This window comes from Hyla sarda, unplaced genomic scaffold (assembly GCF_029499605.1).
Source record: "Hyla sarda isolate aHylSar1 unplaced genomic scaffold, aHylSar1.hap1 scaffold_1857, whole genome shotgun sequence".
Lineage (NCBI taxonomy): Eukaryota > Metazoa > Chordata > Amphibia > Anura > Hylidae > Hyla > Hyla sarda.
In genome coordinates, this window is record NW_026608507.1 from 42,248 (window position 1) to 65,519 (window position 23,272).

At 45.4% G+C, this 23,272-nt stretch overlaps 8 non-coding genes across 8 annotated transcripts; all 8 read left to right on the plus strand.

Annotated features, from left to right (window-relative positions):
- Positions 1–181: 181 nt before the first annotated feature.
- Positions 182–372, plus strand: LOC130315025 (U2 spliceosomal RNA). The gene has a single exon (XR_008862620.1). It is a non-coding gene; the product is annotated as a U2 spliceosomal RNA (small nuclear RNA).
- Positions 373–7,441: 7,069 nt separating this feature from the next.
- LOC130315036 (U2 spliceosomal RNA) lies at positions 7,442–7,623 on the plus strand. Its single transcript, XR_008862630.1, has one exon. It is a non-coding gene; the product is annotated as a U2 spliceosomal RNA (small nuclear RNA).
- A 2,095-nt stretch (positions 7,624–9,718) lies between these two features.
- On the plus strand, positions 9,719–9,909 carry LOC130315027 (U2 spliceosomal RNA). The gene has a single exon (XR_008862622.1). It is a non-coding gene; the product is annotated as a U2 spliceosomal RNA (small nuclear RNA).
- A 2,093-nt stretch (positions 9,910–12,002) lies between these two features.
- LOC130315034 (U2 spliceosomal RNA) lies at positions 12,003–12,193 on the plus strand. Its single transcript, XR_008862628.1, has one exon. It is a non-coding gene; the product is annotated as a U2 spliceosomal RNA (small nuclear RNA).
- A 2,101-nt stretch (positions 12,194–14,294) lies between these two features.
- Positions 14,295–14,485, plus strand: LOC130315028 (U2 spliceosomal RNA). Its single transcript, XR_008862623.1, has one exon. It is a non-coding gene; the product is annotated as a U2 spliceosomal RNA (small nuclear RNA).
- Positions 14,486–16,570: 2,085 nt separating this feature from the next.
- On the plus strand, positions 16,571–16,761 carry LOC130315030 (U2 spliceosomal RNA). Its single transcript, XR_008862624.1, has one exon. It is a non-coding gene; the product is annotated as a U2 spliceosomal RNA (small nuclear RNA).
- Positions 16,762–18,862: 2,101 nt separating this feature from the next.
- LOC130315031 (U2 spliceosomal RNA) lies at positions 18,863–19,053 on the plus strand. Its single transcript, XR_008862625.1, has one exon. It is a non-coding gene; the product is annotated as a U2 spliceosomal RNA (small nuclear RNA).
- A 2,105-nt stretch (positions 19,054–21,158) lies between these two features.
- On the plus strand, positions 21,159–21,349 carry LOC130315032 (U2 spliceosomal RNA). Its single transcript, XR_008862626.1, has one exon. It is a non-coding gene; the product is annotated as a U2 spliceosomal RNA (small nuclear RNA).
- Positions 21,350–23,272: the final 1,923 nt, after the last annotated feature.

The window sequence follows — 23,272 nt, forward strand, 5'->3', positions numbered from 1 at the left end:
AATGGGCCCCTGTCTTGCTGCTTAGCAATAATGGTATGGGTTTAGGTTCTGCTGTGTGTACTGGTGGTTGACTGCCCCCCAGCCCAGAGTGTGCATGGAAAATTGTCTGGCAGCCTCCCTGACAGCAAGCAGTGATAGTGCCCATGAAGGGGACCTTGTTGGGCCCGCCCCTTTCACGGTTATCGCTTCTCGGCCTTTTGGCTAAGATCAAGTGTAGTATCTGTTCTTATCAGTTTAATATCTGATACGTCCCCTATCTGGGGACCATATATTAAATGGATTTTTGAGAACGGGGGCCGATTTCGAAGCTTGCTTCCGTCGCCCTATGCATTGACCCGATATGGCAGTATCTTCGGGTACAGTGCACCACCCCCTTACAGGGTTAAAAAGAAAGATTCCTACTTTCATTGCTACCTGCTTGCTGGCTAGCCAGCTAGCTAGCCCTGTGGGCCTTGCTGCTGCTGCAGCCAAAAAACAAAAGGTGGTGCTGCTGCTGCTTCTGCTGCTTCTGCTTCTGCTTGTGTCTGGCCCCTGTTGGAGCGTCCAGGCACAGGACTTCTGCTGCTGCTGACTAAATGGCCTCCTTAATTGGATCATTTGAGTAGCCAGCACACCTGTGCAGGTAGGGCATGACATGATAGGCAGCTGCCTTGATAGCGGGTGGGTGCTGAATGTTCCTAATTGACAAAATAAGATTAATGCTTATGAAGAAATATAAAATCTCATCCCTTCCCCAATATCGCGCCACACCCCTACCCCTTAATTCCCTGGTTGAACGTGATGGACATATGTCTTTTTTCGACCGTACTAACTATGTAACTATGTAACATAACATGGGGGGGGGGGGGGGGGGTCTCCTGGCTGTTCAGACAGGTGTGTCATTGCTGTACATTGACCATGCATTGCTTCTGTGGTATTGCAAAGGCAAAGACAAATGCTTCCAGCCATCCATTGCACTAATGGATTGGTCATCAGCTGGCTGTCTATGTCCCGCATCAATATAGACCAAAGTACAGAGGGTTAGGCTATGCTATTGTGCACCTACCTGATGCATCAGAAGGTGCGAGGCCCTTGCTAAATTCTGTGCACAGACTTTGAGATCTATGCTTTAGACTGTATCTAAACCTGCTCCAACATGGACTGACATTCTGGCCTACTTTCAGCCGATGCGACTTGTCTGTCGCTGAACAGTCGCTTTTTATGTATTCAGCACCTATGTATAATGTTGTAAAAATGCTCTAGAAGCTAAAGTCGCAGAAATGTCACACATATTTGGCCTGCAACTTTCTGTGCGACAAATTCAGACAGGAAAAATCAGTATAAATCCTTAGAAAATTATCCCCCAGTGTCTCCATCTGCTGGCGGTATTGAATAAGCATTGCTGCACTGATGGGGTATGCATTAGACGAAAAAAAAGAAGAAAAAGAAGAATAATACGCCCAGAAAAGAGGCGAAAAGGAGAAAAACGTAAAAAAACGTGAAAAAAAAGTAAGAGGAAGAGAAGGGAAAAAAAGGTGGAAATGGGTTTAAAAGTGATTTCGGCGGAGAAATATATATATATATATATATATATATATATATATATATATATATATATGCGCACACACACACATAGATATAAACGTATTCTCCGTTGAGATATTGCAGCCGCTGCTGTGTCCAGGCCCAGGAGCCTTAGCACTGTGCTGTGATGTCACTCAATACCACTGACATCACTAGGTGTAAACAACATCTCTCCTTTGCTGTGTATGTGACTATGGAGCTGTTTGGTGATGTCGTCTATTATGGCCTTCATAGAAGCAACAGGAGATTGTTGCATCCATCTAGAACCCTCAGAACTACAGTGCTATGATGTCACTCACTTCCACAGGCCTTGCAGAGTGTAAACAACAACAACCCAGCTTTGTTGTGTATGTAAACATAGGGATTTGTGATGTCACCTAGAACCTTCACAGCAGCGACAGCTTTATGAGGAGCATCAGCACTGCTCTGCCTGAGCAGAACCATCACCGCCATAGGTTGTCAAATAACCCGGATTTAACCCACACAGGTAAGTCCAATGGGGTGCAGGCATGTCCTCTATGCTTACAGCTTCCCGTGGGTGTTGGTTTGATACCGTTTGGGGACAGCCAAGGAGGCATCTGCAGGCAACAAAGGTAGGTGTGTGCTTGTGTGTGTGGTTCCTATGCAGATCCTAAGCCCAGTGTCACATGCAAGTAGGAGGAGTAAGAAGGGTTCCTGGCAAATCCGGGTTATGGATTGCATTTAAAAAGGCCCCGTGGGAGTGCAATGGGCCCCTGTCTTGCTGCTTAGCAATAATGGTATGGGTTTAGGTTCTGCTGTGTGTACTGGTGGTTGACTGCCCCCCAGCCCAGAGTGTGCATGGAAAATTGTCTGGCAGCCTCCCTGACAGCAAGCAGTGATAGTGCCCATGAAGGGGACCTTGTTGGGCCCGCCCCTTTCACGGTTATCGCTTCTCGGCCTTTTGGCTCAGATCAAGTGTAAACTTGGTCTGGGTCAGGGGTGCGTGTTTCTCTGCTTGCAGAGGGTTTTTTCAGGAGGCGATACTGTGGTCTCAGACCGACAGAGAAGATGGCAGCTGGATTCGTTAAGAACACTATTCGGGTGAAGGTGGAGGTTTCTGATGTGGAGAAGAATAAGATCACGTTTGTGGGGCGTCGTTTGGTGGAGGACATGGCCGGGATACCGATGAAGGACGTCTTTTGCTTACAGGAAAGTAAGCGGCAAGGTATATATGATGTGAGTTTCTACACTATTAATGGGTGCCTGTCCTTTTACCAGAGCCTGCGTGAGAATGTGGAAAATACCATTATGAAGAATGTGTCGTTTGAGCCTTTGTTTGAGTTGGAGGAGAAACCCCTTTTAGTCCGTGTATACAACCCGTTTATGGATGTGAAGTTGGTGGAAAATTTTTTGAAGCAGTACTGTGAGACTGTCAGAGGAGGGATTGCACAGAAGAGCATATTGGGAGTGTTTAATGCGGAGTATAAGTTTTTGGTGAAGTTGAAGCAAGATGCCAGTGGAATTTACGGAGTGCAGCATCCCCCGGCGAGTTTTTCTATTGCGGGGCAGAGAGGTTATCTTACCTACCCTGGGCAGCCCATGTTCTGCAGAAAGTGCCATATGTTTGGGCATGTGAAGGAGAATTGTGCGGCTGTGAGAGTGTGCAGGAATTGCCAGAAAGAGGGACATGAGGCCAATGCGTGTCCTGAGCCAAAAAAATGCCATGTATGTGGAGAGGCTGGACATGTGATGAGAGAGTGCCCGGAAGAGAGAAAAAGGAGGGAGGAGGAGAAGATCGAAAGACAGAAAGAGGTAGAAAGGAAGCAGGAGGAGGGAAAGAGATACCTGGAAGAGAGAGATAAAATGGAGACAAGTGCTGTGATGGAGGGGACTCCAGTTTTGGAGGGGACTCCAGTTTTGGAGGGGTCTCCAATTTTGGAGGGAAATCCAATTTTGGAGGGAAAACCCGTTTTGGCGGGAAAACCTGGACTTAAGCTTATGGAGAGCAAGACTGTGGCTGTGGTGCAGAAGGAGTTGGAGGAAGAGATGGAGAATGAGCCTGTGATTGAAGATTTTACTACCGATTCAGAGAGTGCTGTGTCTTCAGGAAGGCATAGAGGGAAGAAAGTGGCGGATGATTTGTGTCACAGGTATCCAAAAAAAGCGAGAAAGAAAGAATGGGCTGAGAGGAGTGAGGAGACTTCGTTTAGTTCGAGAAACCCTTTCGAACCATTATTTAGATCCGAGGTGGATCAGGAAGGTGATGGACAAGTACCGCTTGGTACCTTAACCCGTAGAACATCGCATTGATTGGTGTTTTCTTTTGTATATAGGTGATTGTTTTGTTGTGTTTTTTCCTTTGTTTGTTTTTTTCATATGGGGATAGTAGTATGTCTTTTAAAATAATTTCATCTAATGTTAGGGTGTTTAGGAGTAGGGTTAGGAGGGCTGCAATTTTGCAGGAGTTGGCAGGTATGGGGGCTGATGTTATTTGTGTACAAGAGTGTGGGTTGGTGGAAGAGGTAGGGAAGGGGGAGTGGGGATATGGGGATTCTGTGTGGTCTATGTCTTCTGTAAATAGGAATGATGGGGTTGGTGTGTTATTTAAGGATAAGAGGTTCAAGGTAGAGAGCCATTCAGTGATTGAAGAGGGAAGGTGTTTGATGGTTAAGGTGGAGGTGGGTGGAGTTAAGGTTCGAATATTTAATGTGTATGCGTCTGTTAAGAAGAATGAGAGGGTGGAGTTGTTTGAGAAGTTAAAGTTGTTTTTGCCGGGGAGAGAGCCTATGGTATGTGTGGGGGATTTCAATTGTGAGATTGAAGGGAGTAAGATCGATGTATCTGGTAGGATGTTGAGGAATGTGGTGAATGATTTGAGGTTGCAAGATGTGGCTAAATTGTGTAATGTTGATGTGTGTCCGACTTATTTTTCAGATAGGGGAAAGTGTGCTTCAAGATTGGATATGTGTTTTGTGTCAAAAGGAGTGTTGGGTAGGGAGTATATGCAAATGAAGGTATTGTATTCAGATCATGAGTGTGTAAGATGTGATTTGGGGTTTAATGTGGAATGTTTGAGTGGGCGGGGTTTATGGAAATTGAATGTTAGTTTGATGGAGGAGGGAGGGGTGTATGAGAGGTATGTGAAGAAGTATGAGGTTTGGAAGAGGAGGAAAGCTGATTTTGTGGATGTATTGCAGTGGTGGAGTTGGGTGAAGGAGAGAACGCATGGTTTCTTTAAAAGAGAGGGGTATAAGAGAGCTGCGGGAAAGAGAAGAAGGTATGAGTGGCTGCAGAAGAGATTGATCTTTTTGAAAAAATGGAGGAAGAGTGGTGGTTGTGTGGAGAGTGAGATTGAAGAGATTAAGAAGGAAGTAGAGAAGTGGATGTTGGAGAGAGGAAGAGAGATTGTGTATCAGGCTAAGTTGAATAAGTTGGAGAAGGGTGAGAGATGCTCAAGGTTTTTCTTTAAAAGGGTGTCTGGTAAAAGAGAGGAGTTGATAGAGGTGTATGATAAGGATGGTGTGATGGTTAAAGGTAAAAGAGTGTTGAGTGTGGTTGAGGATTTTTATAAGGATTTATATGCTGAGAAGGAGTGTGATATGGGTCTGCAGTCTGAGGTGATTGGGAAGATTGAGAGCAGAGTGCATGACAGGGAGGCAGATAGCCTGGTGAAAGGTGTGGGAGTGAAAGAATTGGAGTTGGTGATTAAAAGTATGGCTAGAAATAAGACACCAGGTGAGGATGGGTTGCCGGTGGAATTTTATGCTAGAATGTGGGAGACGGTTAAAGTGGATTTGGTGGAGATTTATGATTTTGTGTGCAAGAATGGTAGATTGGAGGAAAGTATGAAGAGTGGAGTGGTGGTATTGATCTTTAAAAAAGGGGATAGAAAGGATGTGAGGAATTGGAGACCGATTACGTTATTGAATGTTGATTATAAAATTCTTGCAAAGGTGTTGGCGAATAGAATGAGGGATGTGATTGATCAGGTGATTGGAGAAGAACAAGTATGTGGTGTGCCAAAAAGAAGGATAAGTGAGAATTTGGGTTTGTTGCGTGATGTATTATGGGATTGCTTGGGTAGAGATCAGTGTGTTGGAGTGTTGTCTTTGGATTTTGAGAAAGCTTTTGATAGGTTGTCACATGAGTTTTTATTTAAAGTGTTGGATAGAATGGGTTTTCCGGAAGGTTTTGTTAAAATGATTAGAGTATTGTATGATGGAGTGTATAGTAAAGTATTAATTAATGGCTGGGTTAGTAAGAAAGTGAATGTGTGTTCTGGAGTGAGACAGGGGTGTCCCCTGTCACCCTTGGTCTTTATATGTGCGATAGAGCCTTTGTTGGAGTTGTTGAGAAGGGATAAGTGTATGAGAGGTGTGAGGATTCCTGGGAGTGGTGGGAGAGACTTGAAAGTGTTGGCATATATGGATGATGTTTGTGTGATCTGTGAGTATGTTGGAGCTTTGCAGAGAGCAAAGTTGTTGGCTGGGTATTTTTGTGGTGCTTCTGGTTTTAGAGTTAATTGGGATAAGAGTGAGTATAAGGTTTTTGGAAGGATGTATGAAGTAGAGGATGTAGGGGTGAAATGTGTAGACGGAGCGATTAAGGTGTTGGGAGTTAAATTTGATGAGAGGCTGGATGGAAGAGAAAGTTGGGAAGAGGTTGGTGTTAGAATAAAAAGGAAGTTGGATTTTTGGAGTATGAGAGAGTTGTCAATGATTGGTAAGATTGTGGTGATCAAGAGTGTGATATTGCCGATCCTGTTGTATGTGGCTTTGGTGTTTCCACCAGGTTATATGACACTGAGAAAGTTGAATAGGATTTTGTTTGTATTTTTCTGGGGGTCGAAAGTGGAGAAGGTGAGAAGAGAGAATGTGATGAAAGAGTGTAGGAATGGAGGAATGAATTTTCCTAATGTTGAAGTGTATCTGGGGATTAATCTATTGTTTGCTGTGAGGAGAAGTATGGGAGAGCAGTGGAAATTTGCATGTATGATGAGGTTTCTAGGAGGGGGTGTGTTATGCAGATTAGGGTGGATGGAGAGAGATCTGAGAAAGCCGTATGCTTTGGTGAGTCCTGGTTGGTATGGGTTTGTTGAGGTGTTCATGAGAAAGTTTGGTTTGATAGGTGTGAGACAGGATGTGTTAAAGGAGAAGAAGAGTATGGTGAAGTGTATTAGGGAGAAGGAAGTTCAGTGTAATATTAATATGGTGAGAGGACAGAATGTGAGTAAAGTGTGGAAGAGTTTGCAGACAGATGGTATGACTAATAGACAGAGAGAGATTGTATGGCAGAGTTTGCATGGTGCATTGCCAGTAAGAGAGGTACAGAAGAGTCGGGGGATTGGAAGGAGTGAGAGATGTCCGAGAGAGGGTTGTGGAGGGAATGAGAGTATTATGCATTTGTTTTGGAATTGTGATAGAGCGCAAGAAGTGTGGAAGGGAATTGGTCCGTTGGCCAAAGAATTGATGGGGGTAAGAAAGTGGTCTTTTGAAGTGATTATGTTTGGTCTGGCGGTGGTAGGTGGGAGGAAGGAGAGAATGTTATATGTGTTGTTAGCGATAATTAAGGAGGTATTGTGGGATGTTAGGAATTTGTATATATTTAAGAAGAAGGATGTGTCGGTTGAAGAGTGTATGAGAATGATATTAGATAGATTGCATACTGTATATTTGTGGGATAAGAAGAGATTTGGAGAGGATGATGCGGAGGGGACTTGGAAGTTTTTAAAATGGAGACACGTGGTGAGGGTTTGAGGGTGGTGTGTTGTTATGCTATGTACTTTGTTTTTGGGTGTATTTTGTTATATGTTGATAAAGTAACCTAATGATGAGTTTGATGAATTGTGACTAAGTTCAGTAAATCTGAGAGGCAAACGTGAAGTAAACCTGAACGATTAAGTTTTAATTCAAACCTGAAGGTTTTAAAAAGAAAAAAAAAAAAAAATCTGTTCTTATCAGTTTAATATCTGATACGTCCCCTATCTGGGGACCATATATTAAATGGATTTTTGAGAACGGGGGCCGATTTCGAAGCTTGCTTCCGTCGCCCTATGCATTGACCCGATATGGCAGTATCTTCGGGTACAGTGCACCACCCCCTTACAGGGTTAAAAAGAAAGATTCCTACTTTCATTGCTACCTGCTTGCTGGCTAGCCAGCTAGCCAGCCCTGTGGGCCTTGCTGCTGCTGCAGCCAAAAAACAAAAGGTGGTGCTGCTGCTGCTTCTGCTGCTTCTGCTTCTGCTTGTGTCTGGCCCCTGTTGGAGCGTCCAGGCACAGGACTTCTGCTGCTGCTGACTAAATGGCCTCCTTAATTGGATCATTTGAGTAGCCAGCACACCTGTGCAGGTAGGGCATGACATGATAGGCAGCTGCCTTGATAGCGGGTGGGTGCTGAATGTTCCTAATTGACAAAATAAGATTAATGCTTATGAAGAAATATAAAATCTCATCCCTTCCCCAATATCGCGCCACACCCCTACCCCTTAATTCCCTGGTTGAACGTGATGGACATATGTCTTTTTTCGACCGTACTAACTATGTAACTATGTAACATAACATGGGGGGGGGGGGGGTCTCCTGGCTGTTCACACAGGTGTGTCATTGCTGTACATTGACCATGCATTGCTTCTGTGGTATTGCAAAGGCAAAGACAAATGCTTCCAGCCATCCATTGCACTAATGGATTGGTCATCAGCTGGCTGTCTATGTCCCGCATCAATATAGACCAAAGTACAGAGGGTTAGGCTATGCTATTGTGCACCTACCTGATGCATCAGAAGGTGCGAGGCCCTTGCTAAATTCTGTGCACAGACTTTGAGATCTATGCTTTAGACTGTATCTAAACCTGCTCCAACATGGACTGACATTCTGGCCTACTTTCAGCCGATGCGACTTGTCTGTCGCTGAACAGTCGCTTTTTATGTATTCAGCACCTATGTATAATGTTGTAAAAATGCTCTAGAAGCTAAAGTCGCAGAAATGTCACACATATTTGGCCTGCAACTTTCTGTGCGACAAATTCAGACAGGAAAAATCAGTATAAATCCTTAGAAAATTATCCCCCAGTGTCTCCATCTGCTGGCGGTATTGAATAAGCATTGCTGCACTGATGGGGTATGCATTAGACGAAAAAAAAGAAGAAAAAGAAGAATAATACGCCCAGAAAAGAGGCGAAAAGGAGAAAAACGTAAAAAAACGTGAAAAAAAAGTAAGAGGAAGAGAAGGGAAAAAAAGGTGGAAATGGGTTTAAAAGTGATTTCGGCGGAGAAATATATATATATATATATATATATATATATATATATATATATATATATATGCGCACACACACACATAGATATAAACGTATTCTCCGTTGAGATATTGCAGCCGCTGCTGTGTCCAGGCCCAGGAGCCTTAGCACTGTGCTGTGATGTCACTCAATACCACTGACATCACTAGGTGTAAACAACATCTCTCCTTTGCTGTGTATGTGACTATGGAGCTGTTTGGTGATGTCGTCTATTACGGCCTTCATAGAAGCAACAGGAGATTGTTGCATCCATCTTGAACCCTCAGAACTACAGTGCTATGATGTCACTCACTTCCACAGGCCTTGCAGAGTGTAAACAACAACAACCCAGCTTTGTTGTGTATGTAACCATAGGGATTTGTGATGTCACCTAGAACCTTCACAGCAGCGACAGCTTTATGAGGAGCATCAGCACTGCTCTGCCTGAGCAGAACCATCACCGCCATAGGTTGTCAAATAACCCGGATTTAACCCACACAGGTAAGTCCAATGGGGTGCAGGCATGTCCTCTATGCTTACAGCTTCCCGTGGGTGTTGGTTTGATACCGTTTGGGGACAGCCAAGGAGGCATCTGCAGGCAACAAAGGTAGGTGTGTGCTTGTGTGTGTGTTTCCTATGCAGATCCTAAGCCCAGTGTCACATGCAAGTAGGAGGAGTAAGAAGGGTTCCTGGCAAATCCGGGTTATGGATTGCATTTAAAAAGGCCCCGTGGGAGTGCAATGGGCCCCTGTCTTGCTGCTTAGCAATAATGGTATGGGTTTAGGTTCTGCTGTGTGTACTGGTGGTTGACTGCCCCCCAGCCCAGAGTGTGCATGGAAAATTGTCTGGCAGCCTCCCTGACAGCAAGCAGTGATAGTGCCCATGAAGGGGACCTTGTTGGGCCCGCCCCTTTCACGGTTATCGCTTCTCGGCCTTTTGGCTAAGATCAAGTGTAGTATCTGTTCTTATCAGTTTAATATCTGATACGTCCCCTATCTGGGGACCATATATTAAATGGATTTTTGAGAACGGGGGCCGATTTCGAAGCTTGCTTCCGTCGCCCTATGCATTGACCCGATATGGCAGTATCTTCGGGTACAGTGCACCACCCCCTTACAGGGTTAAAAAGAAAGATTCCTACTTTCATTGCTACCTGCTTGCTGGCTAGCCAGCTAGCCAGCCCTGTGGGCCTTGCTGCTGCTGCAGCCAAAAAACAAAAGGTGGTGCTGCTGCTGCTTCTGCTGCTTCTGCTTCTGCTTGTGTCTGGCCCCTGTTGGAGCGTCCAGGCACAGGACTTCTGCTGCTGCTGACTAAATGGCCTCCTTAATTGGATCATTTGAGTAGCCAGCACACCTGTGCAGGTAGGGCATGACATGATAGGCAGCTGCCTTGATAGCGGGTGGGTGCTGAATGTTCCTAATTGACAAAATAAGATTAATGCTTATGAAGAAATATAAAATCTCATCCCTTCCCCAATATCGCGCCACACCCCTACCCCTTAATTCCCTGGTTGAACGTGATGGACATATGTCTTTTTTCGACCGTACTAACTATGTAACTATGTAACATAACATGGGGGGGGGGGGGGGGTCTCCTGGCTGTTCACACAGGTGTGTCATTGCTGTACATTGACCATGCATTGCTTCTGTGGTATTGCAAAGGCAAAGACAAATGCTTCCAGCCATCCATTGCACTAATGGATTGGTCATCAGCTGGCTGTCTATGTCCCGCATCAATATAGACCAAAGTACAGAGGGTTAGGCTATGCTATTGTGAACCTACCTGATGCATCAGAAGGTGCGAGGCCCTTGCTAAATTCTGTGCACAGACTTTGAGATCTATGCTTTAGACTGTATCTAAACCTGCTCCAACATGGACTGACATTCTGGCCTACTTTCAGCCGATGCGACTTGTCTGTCGCTGAACAGTCGCTTTTTATGTATTCAGCACCTATGTATAATGTTGTAAAAATGCTCTAGAAGCTAAAGTCGCAGAAATGTCACACATATTTGGCCTGCAACTTTCTGTGCGACAAATTCAGACAGGAAAAATCAGTATAAATCCTTAGAAAATTATCCCCCAGTGTCTCCATCTGCTGGCGGTATTGAATAAGCATTGCTGCACTGATGGGGTATGCATTAGACGAAAAAAAAGAAGAAAAAGAAGAATAATACGCCCAGAAAAGAGGCGAAAAGGAGAAAAACGTAAAAAAACGTGAAAAAAAAGTAAGAGGAAGAGAAGGGAAAAAAAGGTGGAAATGGGTTTAAAAGTGATTTCGGCGGAGAAATATATATATATATATATATATATATATATATATATATATATATATGCGCACACACACACATAGATATAAACGTATTCTCTGTTGAGATATTGCAGCCGCTGCTGTGTCCAGGCCCAGGAGCCTTAGCACTGTGCTGTGATGTCACTCAATACCACTGACATCACTAGGTGTAAACAACATCTCTCCTTTGCTGTGTATGTGACTATGGAGCTGTTTGGTGATGTCGTCTATTACGGCCTTCATAGAAGCAACAGGAGATTGTTGCATCCATCTTGAACCCTCAGAACTACAGTGCTATGATGTCACTCACTTCCACAGGCCTTGCAGAGTGTAAACAACAACAACCCAGCTTTGTTGTGTATGTAACCAAAGGGATTTGTGATGTCACCTAGAACCTTCACAGCAGCGACAGCTTTATGAGGAGCATCAGCACTGCTCTGCCTGAGCAGAACCATCACCGCCATAGGTTGTCAAATAACCCGGATTTAACCCACACAGGTAAGTCCAATGGGGTGCAGGCATGTCCTCTATGCTTACAGCTTCCCGTGGGTGTTGGTTTGATACCGTTTGGGGACAGCCAAGGAGGCATCTGCAGGCAACAAAGGTAGGTGTGTGCTTGTGTGTGTGTTTCCTATGCAGATCCTAAGCCCAGTGTCACATGCAAGTAGGAGGAGTAAGAAGGGTTCCTGGCAAATCCGGGTTATGGATTGCATTTAAAAAGGCCCCGTGGGAGTGCAATGGGCCCCTGTCTTGCTGCTTAGCAATAATGGTATGGGTTTAGGTTCTGCTGTGTGTACTGGTGGTTGACTGCCCCCCAGCCCAGAGTGTGCATGGAAAATTGTCTGGCAGCCTCCCTGACAGCAAGCAGTGATAGTGCCCATGAAGGGGACCTTGTTGGGCCCGCCCCTTTCACGGTTATCGCTTCTCGGCCTTTTGGCTAAGATCAAGTGTAGTATCTGTTCTTATCAGTTTAATATCTGATACGTCCCCTATCTGGGGACCATATATTAAATGGATTTTTGAGAACGGGGGCCGATTTCGAAGCTTGCTTCCGTCGCCCTATGCATTGACCCGATATGGCAGTATCTTCGGGTACAATGCACCACCCCCTTACAGGGTTAAAAAGAAAGATTCCTACTTTCATTGCTACCTGCTTGCTGGCTAGCCAGCTAGCCAGCCCTGTGGGCCTTGCTGCTGCTGCAGCCAAAAAACAAAAGGTGGTGCTGCTGCTGCTTCTGCTGCTTCTGCTTCTGCTTGTGTCTGGCCCCTGTTGGAGCGTCCAGGCACAGGACTTCTGCTGCTGCTGACTAAATGGCCTCCTTAATTGGATCATTTGAGTAGCCAGCACACCTGTGCAGGTAGGGCATGACATGATAGGCAGCTGCCTTGATAGCGGGTGGGTGCTGAATGTTCCTAATTGACAAAATAAGATTCATGCTTATGAAGAAATATAAAATCTCATCCCTTCCCCAATATCGCGCCACACCCCTACCCCTTAATTCCCTGGTTGAACGTGATGGACATATGTCTTTTTTCGACCGTACTAACTATGTAACTATGTAACATAACATGGGGGGGGGGGGGGGGGGGGGGTCTCCTGGCTGTTCACACAGGTGTGTCATTGCTGTACATTGACCATGCATTGCTTCTGTGGTATTGCAAAGGCAAAGACAAATGCTTCCAGCCATCCATTGCACTAATGGATTGGTCATCAGCTGGCTGTCTATGTCCCGCATCAATATAGACCAAAGTACAGAGGGTTAGGCTATGCTATTGTGCACCTACCTGATGCATCAGAAGGTGCGAGGCCCTTGCTAAATTCTGTGCACAGACTTTGAGATCTATGCTTTAGACTGTATCTAAACCTGCTCCAACATGGACTGACATTCTGGCCTACTTTCAGCCGATGCGACTTGTCTGTCGCTGAACAGTCGCTTTTTATGTATTCAGCACCTATGTATAATGTTGTAAAAATGCTCTAGAAGCTAAAGTCGCAGAAATGTCACACATATTTGGCCTGCAACTTTCTGTGCGACAAATTCAGACAGGAAAAATCAGTATAAATCCTTAGAAAATTATCCCCCAGTGTCTCCATCTGCTGGCGGTATTGAATAAGCATTGCTGCACTGATGGGGTATGCATTAGACGAAAAAAAAGAAGAAAAAGAAGAATAATACGCCCAGAAAAGAGGCGAAAAGGAGAAAAACGTAAAAAAACGTGAAAAAAAAGTAAGAGGAAGAGAAGGGAAAAAAAGGTGGAAATGGGTTTAAAAGTGATTTCGGCGGAGAAATATATATATATATATATATATATATATATATATATATATATATATATGCGCACACACACACATAGATATAAACGTATTCTCCGTTGAGATATTGCAGCCGCTGCTGTGTCCAGGCCCAGGAGCCTTAGCACTGTGCTGTGATGTCACTCAATACCACTGACATCACTAGGTGTAAACAACATCTCTCCTTTGCTGTGTATGTGACTATGGAGCTGTTTGGTGATGTCGTCTATTACGGCCTTCATAAAAGCAACAGGAGATTGTTGCATCCATCTTGAACCCTCAGAACTACAGTGCTATGATGTCACTCACTTCCACAGGCCTTGCAGAGTGTAAACAACAACAACCCAGCTTTGTTGTGTATGTAACCATAGGGATTTGTGATGTCACCTAGAACCTTCACAGCAGCGACAGCTTTATGAGGAGCATCAGCACTGCTCTGCCTGAGCAGAACCATCACCGCCATAGGTTGTCAAATAACCCGGATTTAACCCACACAGGTAAGTCCAATGGGGTGCAGGCATGTCCTCTATGCTTACAGCTTCCCGTGGGTGTTGGTTTGATACCGTTTGGGGACAGCCAAGGAGGCATCTGCAGGCAACAAAGGTAGGTGTGTGCTTGTGTGTGTGTTTCCTATGCAGATCCTAAGCCCAGTGTCACATGCAAGTAGGAGGAGTAAGAAGGGTTCCTGGCAAATCCGGGTTATGGATTGCATTTAAAAAGGCCCCGTGGGAGTGCAATGGGCCCCTGTCTTGCTGCTTAGCAATAATGGTATGGGTTTAGGTTCTGCTGTGTGTACTGGTGGTTGACTGCCCCCCAACCCAGAGTGTGCATGGAAAATTGTCTGGCAGCCTCCCTGACAGCAAGCAGTGATAGTGCCCATGAAGGGGACCTTGTTGGGCCCGCCCCTTTCACGGTTATCGCTTCTCGGCCTTTTGGCTAAGATCAAGTGTAGTATCTGTTCTTATCAGTTTAATATCTGATACGTCCCCTATCTGGGGACCATATATTAAATGGATTTTTGAGAACGGGGGCCGATTTCGAAGCTTGCTTCCGTCGCCCTATGCATTGACCCGATATGGCAGTATCTTCGGGTACAGTGCACCACCCCCTTACAGGGTTAAAAAGAAAGATTCCTACTTTCATTGCTACCTGCTTGCTGGCTAGCCAGCTAGCCAGCCCTGTGGGCCTTGCTGCTGCTGCAGCCAAAAAACAAAAGGTGGTGCTGCTGCTGCTTCTGCTGCTTCTGCTTCTGCTTGTGTCTGGCCCCTGTTGGAGCGTCCAGGCACAGGACTTCTGCTGCTGCTGACTAAATGACCTCCTTAATTGGATCATTTGAGTAGCCAGCACACCTGTGCAGGTAGGGCATGACATGATAGGCAGCTGCCTTGATAGCGGGTGGGTGCTGAATGTTCCTAATTGACAAAATAAGATTAATGCTTATGAAGAAATATAAAATCTCATCCCTTCCCCAATATCGCGCCACACCCCTACCCCTTAATTCCCTGGTTGAACGTGATGGACATATGTCTTTTTTCGACCGTACTAACTATGTAACTATGTAACATAACATGGGGGGGGGGGGGGGGTCTCCTGGCTGTTCACACAGGTGTGTCATTGCTGTACATTGACCATGCATTGCTTCTGTGGTATTGCAAAGGCAAAGACAAATGCTTCCAGCCATCCATTGCACTAATGGATTGGTCATCAGCTGGCTGTCTATGTCCCGCATCAATATAGACCAAAGTACAGAGGGTTAGGCTATGCTATTGTGCACCTACCTGATGCATCAGAAGGTGCGAGGCCCTTGCTAAATTCTGTGCACAGACTTTGAGATCTATGCTTTAGACTGTATCTAAACCTGCTCCAACATGGACTGACATTCTGGCCTACTTTCAGCCGATGCGACTTGTCTGTCGCTGAACAGTCGCTTTTTATGTATTCAGCACCTATGTATAATGTTGTAAAAATGCTCTAGAAGCTAAAGTCGCAGAAATGTCACACATATTTGGCCTGCAACTTTCTGTGCGACAAATTCAGACAGGAAAAATCAGTATAAATCCTTAGAAAATTATCCCCCAGTGTCTCCATCTGCTGGCGGTATTGAATAAGCATTGCTGCACTGATGGGGTATGCATTAGACGAAAAAAAAGAAGAAAAAGAAGAATAATACGCCCAGAAAAGAGGCGAAAAGGAGAAAAACGTAAAAAAACGTGAAAAAAAAGTAAGAGGAAGAGAAGGGAAAAAAAGGTGGAAATGGGTTTAAAAGTGATTTCGGCGGAGAAATATATATATATATATATATATATATATATATATATATGCGCACACACACACATAGATATAAACGTATTCTCCGTTGAGATATTGCAGCCGCTGCTGTGTCCAGGCCCAGGAGCCTTAGCACTGTGCTGTGATGTCACTCAATACCACTGACATCACTAGGTGTAAACAACATCTCTCCTTTGCTGTGTATGTGACTATGGAGCTGTTTGGTGATGTCGTCTATTACGGCCTTCATAGAAGCAACAGGAGATTGTTGCATCCATCTTGAACCCTCAGAACTACAGTGCTATGATGTCACTCACTTCCACAGGCCTTGCAGAGTGTAAACAACAACAACCCAGCTTTGTTGTGTATGTAACCATAGGGATTTGTGATGTCACCTAGAACCTTCACAGCAGCGACAGCTTTATGAGGAGCATCAGCACTGCTCTGCCTGAGCAGAACCATCACCGCCATAGGTTGTCAAATAACCCGGATTTAACCCACACAGGTAAGTCCAATGGGGTGCAGGCATGTCCTCTATGCTTACAGCTTCCCGTGGGTGTTGGTTTGATACCGTTTGGGGACAGCCAAGGAGGCATCTGCAGGCAACAAAGGTAGGTGTGTGCTTGTGTGTGTGTTTCCTATGCAGATCCTAAGCCCAGTGTCACATGCAAGTAGGAGGAGTAAGAAGGGTTCCTGGCAAATCCGGGTTATGGATTGCATTTAAAAAGGCCCCGTGGGAGTGCAATGGGCCCCTGTCTTGCTGCTTAGCAATAATGGTATGGGTTTAGGTTCTGCTGTGTGTACTGGTGGTTGACTGCCCCCCAGCCCAGAGTGTGCATGGAAAATTGTCTGGCAGCCTCCCTGACAGCAAGCAGTGATAGTGCCCATGAAGGGGACCTTGTTGGGCCCGCCCCTTTCACGGTTATCGCTTCTCGGCCTTTTGGCTAAGATCAAGTGTAGTATCTGTTCTTATCAGTTTAATATCTGATACGTCCCCTATCTGGGGACCATATATTAAATGGATTTTTGAGAACGGGGGCCGATTTCGAAGCTTGCTTCCGTCGCCCTATGCATTGACCCGATATGGCAGTATCTTCGGGTACAGTGCACCACCCCCTTACAGGGTTAAAAAGAAAGATTCCTACTTTCATTGCTACCTGCTTGCTGGCTAGCCAGCTAGCCAGCCCTGTGGGCCTTGCTGCTGCTGCAGCCAAAAAACAAAAGGTGGTGCTGCTGCTGCTTCTGCTGCTTCTGCTTCTGCTTGTGTCTGGCCCCTGTTGGAGCGTCCAGGCACAGGACTTCTGCTGCTGCTGACTAAATGGCCTCCTTAATTGGATCATTTGAGTAGCCAGCACACCTGTGCAGGTAGGGCATGACATGATAGGCAGCTGCCTTGATAGCGGGTGGGTGCTGAATGTTCCTAATTGACAAAATAAGATTAATGCTTATGAAGAAATATAAAATCTCATCCCTTCCCCAATATCGCGCCACACCCCTACCCCTTAATTCCCTGGTTGAACGTGATGGACATATGTCTTTTTTCGACCGTACTAACTATGTAACTATGTAACATAACATGGGGGGGGGGGGGGGGGGTCTCCTGGCTGTTCACACAGGTGTGTCATTGCTGTACATTGACCATGCATTGCTTCTGTGGTATTGCAAAGGCAAAGACAAATGCTTCCAGCCATCCATTGCACTAATGGATTGGTCATCAGCTGGCTGTCTATGTCCCGCATCAATATAGACCAAAGTACAGAGGGTTAGGCTATGCTATTGTGCACCTACCTGATGCATCAGAAGGTGCGAGGCCCTTGCTAAATTCTGTGCACAGACTTTGAGATCTATGCTTTAGACTGTATCTAAACCTGCTCCAACATGGACTGACATTCTGGCCTACTTTCAGCCGATGCGACTTGTCTGTCGCTGAACAGTCGCTTTTTATGTATTCAGCACCTATGTATAATGTTGTAAAAATGCTCTAGAAGCTAAAGTCGCAGAAATGTCACACATATTTGGCCTGCAACTTTCTGTGCGACAAATTCAGACAGGAAAAATCAGTATAAATCCTTAGAAAATTATCCCCCAGTGTCTCCATCTGCTGGCGGTATTGAATAAGCATTGCTGCACTGATGGGGTATGCATTAGACGAAAAAAAAGAAGAAAAAGAAGAATAATACGCCCAGAAAAGAGGCGAAAAGGAGAAAAACGTAAAAAAACGTGAAAAAAAAGTAAGAGGAAGAGAAGGGAAAAAAAGGTGGAAATGGGTTTAAAAGTGATTTCGGCGGAGAAATATATATATATATATATATATATATATATATATATATATATATATATATATGCGCACACACACACATAGATATAAACGTATTCTCCGTTGAGATATTGCAGCCGCTGCTGTGTCCAGGCCCAGGAGCCTTAGCACTGTGCTGTGATGTCACTCAATACCACTGACATCACTAGGTGTAAACAACATCTCTCCTTTGCTGTGTATGTGACTATGGAGCTGTTTGGTGATGTCGTCTATTACGGCCTTCATAGAAGCAACAGGAGATTGTTGCATCCATCTTGAACCCTCAGAACTACAGTGCTATGATGTCACTCACTTCCACAGGCCTTGCAGAGTGTAAACAACAACAACCCAGCTTTGTTGTGTATGTAACCATAGGGATTTGTGATGTCACCTAGAACCTTCACAGCAGCGACAGCTTTATGAGGAGCATCAGCACTGCTCTGCCTGAGCAGAACCATCACCGCCATAGGTTGTCAAATAACCCGGATTTAACCCACACAGGTAAGTCCAATGGGGTGCAGGCATGTCCTCTATGCTTACAGCTTCCCGTGGGTGTTGGTTTGATACCGTTTGGGGACAGCCAAGGAGGCATCTGCAGGCAACAAAGGTAGGTGTGTGCTTGTGTGTGTGTTTCCTATGCAGATCCTAAGCCCAGTGTCACATGCAAGTAGGAGGAGTAAGAAGGGTTCCTGGCAAATCCGGGTTATGGATTGCATTTAAAAAGGCCCCGTGGGAGTGCAATGGGCCCCTGTCTTGCTGCTTAGCAATAATGGTATGGGTTTAGGTTCTGCTGTGTGTACTGGTGGTTGACTGCCCCCCAGCCCAGAGTGTGCATGGAAAATTGTCTGGCAGCCTCCCGGACAGCAAGCAGTGATAGTGCCCATGAAGGGGACCTTGTTGGGCCCGCCCCTTTCACGGTTATCGCTTCTCGGCCTTTTGGCTAAGATCAAGTGTAGTATCTGTTCTTATCAGTTTAATATCTGATACGTCCCCTATCTGGGGACCATATATTAAATGGATTTTTGAGAACGGGGGCCGATTTCGAAGCTTGCTTCCGTCGCCCTATGCATTGACCCGATATGGCAGTATCTTCGGGTACAGTGCACCACCCCCTTACAGGGTTAAAAAGAAAGATTCCTACTTTCATTGCTACCTGCTTGCTGGCTAGCCAGCTAGCCAGCCCTGTGGGCCTTGCTGCTGCTGCAGCCAAAAAACAAAAGGTGGTGCTGCTGCTGCTTCTGCTGCTTCTGCTTCTGCTTGTGTCTGGCCCCTGTTGGAGCGTCCAGGCACAGGACTTCTGCTGCTGCTGACTAAATGGCCTCCTTAATTGGATCATTTGAGTAGCCAGCACACCTGTGCAGGTAGGGCATGACATGATAGGCAGCTGCCTTGATAGCGGGTGGGTGCTGAATGTTCCTAATTGACAAAATAAGATTAATGCTTATGAAGAAATATAAAATCTCATCCCTTCCCCAATATCGCGCCACACCCCTACCCCTTAATTCCCTGGTTGAACGTGATGGACATATGTCTTTTTTCGACCGTACTAACTATGTAACTATGTAACATAACATGGGGGGGGGGGGGGGGTCTCCTGGCTGTTCACACAGGTGTGTCATTGCTGTACATTGACCATGCATTGCTTCTGTGGTATTGCAAAGGCAAAGACAAATGCTTCCAGCCATCCATTGCACTAATGGATTGGTCATCAGCTGGCTGTCTATGTCCCGCATCAATATAGACCAAAGTACAGAGGGTTAGGCTATGCTATTGTGCACCTACCTGATGCATCAGAAGGTGCGAGGCCCTTGCTAAATTCTGTGCACAGACTTTGAGATCTATGCTTTAGACTGTATCTAAACCTGCTCCAACATGGACTGACATTCTGGCCTACTTTCAGCCGATGCGACTTGTCTGTCGCTGAACAGTCGCTTTTTATGTATTCAGCACCTATGTATAATGTTGTAAAAATGCTCTAGAAGCTAAAGTCGCAGAAATGTCACACATATTTGGCCTGCAACTTTCTGTGCGACAAATTCAGACAGGAAAAATCAGTATAAATCCTTAGAAAATTATCCCCCAGTGTCTCCATCTGCTGGCGGTATTGAATAAGCATTGCTGCACTGATGGGGTATGCATTAGACGAAAAAAAAGAAGAAAAAGAAGAATAATACGCCCAGAAAAGAGGCGAAAAGGAGAAAAACGTAAAAAAACGTGAAAAAAAAGTAAGAGGAAGAGAAGGGAAAAAAAGGTGGAAATGGGTTTAAAAGTGATTTCGGCGGAGAAATATATATATATATATATATATATATATATATATATATATATATATATATATATATATGCGCACACACACACATAGATATAAACGTATTCTCCGTTGAGATATTGCAGCCACTGCTGTGTCCAGGCCCAGGAGCCTTAGCACTGTGCTGTGATGTCACTCAATACCACTGACATCACTAGGTGTAAACAACATCTCTCCTTTGCTGTGTATGTGACTATGGAGCTGTTTGGTGATGTCGTCTATTACGGCCTTCATAGAAGCAACAGGAGATTGTTGCATCCATCTTGAACCCTCAGAACTACAGTGCTATGATGTCACTCACTTCCACAGGCCTTGCAGAGTGTAAACAACAACAACCCAGCTTTGTTGTGTATGTAACCATAGGGATTTGTGATGTCACCTAGAACCTTCACAGCAGCGACAGCTTTATGAGGAGCATCAGCACTGCTCTGCCTGAGCAGAACCATCACCGCCATAGGTTGTCAAATAACCCGGATTTAACCCACACAGGTAAGTCCAATGGGGTGCAGGCATGTCCTCTATGCTTACAGCTTCCCGTGGGTGTTGGTTTGATACCGTTTGGGGACAGCCAAGGAGGCATCTGCAGGCAACAAAGGTAGGTGTGTGCTTGTGTGTGTGTTTCCTATGCAGATCCTAAGCCCAGTGTCACATGCAAGTAGGAGGAGTAAGAAGGGTTCCTGGCAAATCCGGGTTATGGATTGCATTTAAAAAGGCCCCGTGGGAGTGCAATGGGCCCCTGTCTTGCTGCTTAGCAATAATGGTATGGGTTTAGGTTCTGCTGTGTGTACTGGTGGTTGACTGCCCCCCAGCCCAGAGTGTGCATGGAAAATTGTCTGGCAGCCTCCCTGACAGCAAGCAGTGATAGTGCCCATGAAGGGGACCTTGTTGGGCCCGCCCCTTTCACGGTTATCGCTTCTCGGCCTTTTGGCTAAGATCAAGTGTAGTATCTGTTCTTATCAGTTTAATATCTGATACGTCCCCTATCTGGGGACCATATATTAAATGGATTTTTGAGAACGGGGGCCGATTTCGAAGCTTGCTTCCGTCGCCCTATGCATTGACCCGATATGGCAGTATCTTCGGGTACAGTGCACCACCCCCTTACAGGGTTAAAAAGAAAGATTCCTACTTTCATTGCTACCTGCTTGCTGGCTAGCCAGCTAGCCAGCCCTGTGGGCCTTGCTGCTGCTGCAGCCAAAAAACAAAAGGTGGTGCTGCTGCTGCTTCTGCTGCTTCTGCTTCTGCTTGTGTCTGGCCCCTGTTGGAGCGTCCAGGCACAGGACTTCTGCTGCTGCTGACTAAATGGCCTCCTTAATTGGATCATTTGAGTAGCCAGCACACCTGTGCAGGTAGGGCATGACATGATAGGCAGCTGCCTTGATAGCGGGTGGGTGCTGAATGTTCCTAATTGACAAAATAAGATTAATGCTTATGAAGAAATATAAAATCTCATCCCTTCCCCAATATCGCGCCACACCCCTACCCCTTAATTCCCTGGTTGAACGTGATGGACATATGTCTTTTTTCGACCGTACTAACTATGTAACTATGTAACATAACATGGGGGGGGGGGGGGGGGGTCTCCTGGCTGTTCACACAGGTGTGTCATTGCTGTACATTGACCATGCATTGCTTCTGTGGTATTGCAAAGGCAAAGACAAATGCTTCCAGCCATCCATTGCACTAATGGATTGGTCATCAGCTGGCTGTCTATGTCCCGCATCAATATAGACCAAAGTACAGAGGGTTAGGCTATGCTATTGTGCACCTACCTGATGCATCAGAAGGTGCGAGGCCCTTGCTAAATTCTGTGCACAGACTTTGAGATCTATGCTTTAGACTGTATCTAAACCTGCTCCAACATGGACTGACATTCTGGCCTACTTTCAGCCGATGCGACTTGTCTGTCGCTGAACAGTCGCTTTTTATGTATTCAGCACCTATGTATAATGTTGTAAAAATGCTCTAGAAGCTAAAGTCGCAGAAATGTCACACATATTTGGCCTGCAACTTTCTGTGCGACAAATTCAGACAGGAAAATCAGTATAAATCCTTAGAAAATTATCCCCCAGTGTCTCCATCTGCTGGCGGTATTGAATAAGCATTGCTGCACTGATGGGGTATGCATTAGACGAAAAAAAAGAAGAAAAAGAAGAATAATACGCCCAGAAAAGAGGCGAAAAGGAGAAAAACGTAAAAAAACGTGAAAAAAAAGTAAGAGGAAGAGAAGGGAAAAAAAGGTGGAAATGGGTTTAAAAGTGATTTCGGCGGAGAAATATATATATATATATATATATATATATATATATATATATATGCGCACACACACACATAGATATAAACGTATTCTCCGTTGAGATATTGCAGCCACTGCTGTGTCCAGGCCCAGGAGCCTTAGCACTGTGCTGTGATGTCACTCAATACCACTGACATCACTAGGTGTAAACAACATCTCTCCTTTGCTGTGTATGTGACTATGGAGCTGTTTGGTGATGTCGTCTATTACGGCCTTCATAGAAGCAACAGGAGATTGTTGCATCCATCTTGAACCCTCAGAACTACAGTGCTATGATGTCACTCACTTCCACAGGCCTTGCAGAGTGTAAACAACAACAACCCAGCTTTGTTGTGTATGTAACCATAGGGATTTGTGATGTCACCTAGAACCTTCACAGCAGCGACAGCTTTATGAGGAGCATCAGCACTGCTCTGCCTGAGCAGAACCATCACCGCCATAGGTTGTCAAATAACCCGGATTTAACCCACACAGGTAAGTCCAATGGGGTGCAGGCATGTCCTCTATGCTTACAGCTTCCCGTGGGTGTTGGTTTGATACCGTTTGGGGACAGCCAAGGAGGCATCTGCAGGCAACAAAGGTAGGTGTGTGCTTGTGTGTGTGTTTCCTATGCAGATCCTAAGCCCAGTGTCACATGCAAGTAGGAGGAGTAAGAAGGGTTCCTGGCAAATCCGGGTTATGGATTGCATTTAAAAAGGCCCCGTGGGAGTGCAATGGGCCCCTGTC